At 41.9% G+C, this 3,479-nt stretch overlaps 1 pseudogene; it reads right to left on the reverse strand.

The window, feature by feature from the left end:
* Positions 1–1,592: 1,592 nt before the first annotated feature.
* Positions 1,593–2,702, reverse strand: LOC147630626 (cytochrome P450 78A1-like; annotated as a pseudogene).
* Positions 2,703–3,479: the final 777 nt, after the last annotated feature.

Here is a 3,479-nt window from a genome sequence, read left to right on the forward strand (position 1 = left end):
GGGAAAGCCCATCGTTAGGGATGTTGTCATTTATTGGGACAACATGAGTAGCATAAAGTTAGTGAGTAACCCAATGCATCATGCTAGGATGAAGCACATTAAGGTGCATTGTATTTTGTGAGGGAGAAGGTTCTAAGAGGTAATGTGGATTTGGTGCATATCAATATAGATGATTAGGTAGCTGACATCTTCATGAAGGCGTTGGGTACATAGAAGCTCTACAAGTTTAAGATCTTACTTGGAGCATAAGGCATGAAGTTCAACTCGAGGGGGAGTGTTGAGATATTGAGCTTACTAGTGTAAATATCGGTGACATGCTAGGATTATAGCTTCACACTACACCAACGGCATGGTTGATGAGATTATGGATAATATGCCACGAATACATGTTTTACACGCTATGTGACACCACTTCAAAAGTTGTATTAAAGCTATGGCATAGCTATAGCACCAAGTCCTTTAGTCGAGTTCACAATATGGACCAACATTTGCACATTTTAGTAGGAGATTACTTTCCCTTGTAGTATGTACCCTTATTTGCCATGTAGTGAGAAGAGAAGAGAGTAGAAGGAAATTTACCCATATGTATCTGTGCTTATCTACTATTGTTGTGTATGTGTTTGCTTACAATGAACTCAAGCTCATCCTCTTTGCTCACTCTTCTCAAACCTCAAAGTTTGCTCCCACAGGAAGCGGTTAAACCATGTCTCACAATATAATGTTTTAAACATTTGGTATCGATCCTAACTAGGTTTATCCCAACCAGACCATGAGACTGACAAGTAGCTCAACAAGTGCAGTTTACAACAAATGGGACATGTCTCTTTTGCTATACCACTAGGGAAAAATGCTCCAAAATACACCCAACAACAAGTGCACATTGTGTAAGAAGGAATCTTGCTCTTTAGAAGCTCATTATAGAAACACCTTTACCACCACAGAACCAACTTCTAGTTCTTCTTTGTTTAGATGAGGAACAAGGAACATAAGGAGGGGTAAGGAGCCAGTGTCAGTTCATCACAAAGGGATCTAAGCGAGCATTCACATAATATAAGCCCATTATAGAAGTACCTTTACATAGAACCAAGTTCTAGTTCTTCTTTCTTTAGACAAGGAGCATGGAACACTAGGAGGGCTAAGGAGCCAGTGTTAGAGTGACTACACCATCATAAAGGATTCCAAGTGAGCATTCATAGGAGTATTCATATATACAACATGTCCTTAGCAGTAGCATGGAATGTGTAGCCTCAAAGCCACATAGATGGAGGACAAGTGCAAAAATGCATAGCCCAAACCCAAGTTGGGCAAGAGATCCCATACCTTGAAAAATAGAGGGTTTCATTTAGCCACCTTACGTTCCCTTGCCACGTGAATATATAGAAGACATGCTCAGGATGGCATTTGAAATGGAAAGGGGGGTTGTAAAAACCAACATAGCATCTAAAGGGTCAGAGTTGGGAAAACCTAAGCCAATCCACATTTCAAAGATGATAAACAAAATTCAAGTACATGACAAAGTTACAAAAGAGGTAACTCTCCCTCACATAACTCTCTCACACGGTAGTTTTTAAGTTAATACACTCTAGTTGTTATTATATATTATTATTATCATGCCGGGTGCTGCGTATCAGTGAAATGAGATGAAAGAGGAACTGCTCTGGCACGAACTTGTCGGGTTCAGACCAAATGGCGGGATCATGTGTGATTGCCCACGTGTTCACCATGGCAGGGACGTGATGGCCGGCAACCTCCACGTCATAAATGGCGAGCCTTGCCCACGACAGCAAAGGCCCAGGCGGATGTAGGCGCAGACATTCTTTTACAACTCCTTGCATCGTCCACATCGGCATCACGGACGGTGCCACCCTCTATCCCCACGATGGCCACCACTTCACCATGCAGCTTTGCTTGCACGGTAGGATTCAAAACAAGCTCGGCAAGGATCCACTCTGTAAGAATGGCCATGGTATCTGTGCCTCGAAAAATCATCTCTTGTTGTCACAATATGGCCAAACAAGAGTCAGCAACCAAAAATTAGTACTTCACGTAAATGTGAGGAGTTAGGAGAGCACAGTAAGGTAGAACATGGTAATTATTATTTGCAACTCACCCAAAGAATGGATACCATATTGGAATCAGCCAATTTTTCCACCCCTTCCAAACCGAGGAGCACATCCACAAAGTCACACGAATCACTCGTGTTGCGAGTGACAGCACCGGCAATATTGCTGCTCCTGTGCTCGTCTATTATTTTCTGCACGAACGCGTACACTCGCGGCACTAGCTCGTCACAGCACTGTCGGATGCGCGAAGGGTCGACACACTCGAAAGCTGCAAGCAAGTGGTCCGCCATGTTGAAGGCTCCCAGCAGCTTGAAGCCTTCTCGCACCATGCTTTGCACCTCCGCAGCCTCGGCCCTGCTATGCTCGGAGAATGCGTAACGCCTGCCGAACAACACGGAGGCCAAGATGTTGTTGAGGGCTGCATGCTGCAAGTAATGGCGCACCCACCTTCTGCACGGAGCTATCATGGACATGAGAGGCTATGGCTTCTAGCATGATGAATGCCTCGAGCTGGCGTGTACGCTCCTGAGCCACAATGCGATGTGGGGAGAAGAGGTGCGAGGTGGCAAGGCGGTGGAGGCTACGCCAGTGATCGTCATAGGGCACAAGTTTAGCAATATCATATGACAGAATAACCATTAATTGGATCAATATCCAATTATGGTCTTCATTCCTAAATTTTTCATGAATTAAATAGCATAAAAGCATAAAAAAAGCCACTTATTTAGCCTCAAATTGACAAGCATAGAAATTACTTTTAGATTGGAGAATTGCTTCATGAGAAGCTTCATTTGAATATAGAATATGTCATAGGAATGACCATTCTTTGGGGGAGAGAGAGACATGCTTTTAAAAAAAATATTTAATTTAAGCATAAACGAAAATTTATGTGTTTTATCACTACAATTCATTAAAGAACTTCAACAGTATTAAAAAGCCATTCAATTGAATGCTTCTCAAGATTGAGAGGGGTTGAGAAGAGAGAACATTTGGAGATTTAAAAAAAAGACCATAAACCACACTTTACCTCCTAGATTGCTTGATTCTTTAATCAATGTAGAGCCCCCCAACCAATCAATTGGTTTGGTAAGTTGATGAAGACTCCAAGGAAGATTGAAGAAAAAGAGAAACTCCAATCTCTCCAATTTGAAGAGGCTTTTTAGAGGATAATAGAAAATATCATTATTTCAGTATAATACTGGCATGGTATAGTTCTCATATTTTTTTTACAAAGGGCTAAGGATCTATTTATAGGTGAGGGAGGCCTCTAACCAAGTCCAGCTAGTTTGTAGAATTTTCTAGATTCAGTTTGGTTGAATTTGTTTGAATTTTGCTGAGTTTTCCAGGTTTAGCTTGGCTGAATTTTCGAGGTTCAATTTGGCTGAATTTGGACAAGATTTGGACTTAGTTTGGCTC

The sequence above is a fragment of the Cibotium barometz genome, chromosome 16, assembly GCF_041138505.1.
Source record: "Cibotium barometz isolate CiBa-2024 chromosome 16, ASM4113850v1, whole genome shotgun sequence".
In the NCBI taxonomy this organism is placed as follows: domain Eukaryota; kingdom Viridiplantae; phylum Streptophyta; class Polypodiopsida; order Cyatheales; family Cibotiaceae; genus Cibotium; species Cibotium barometz.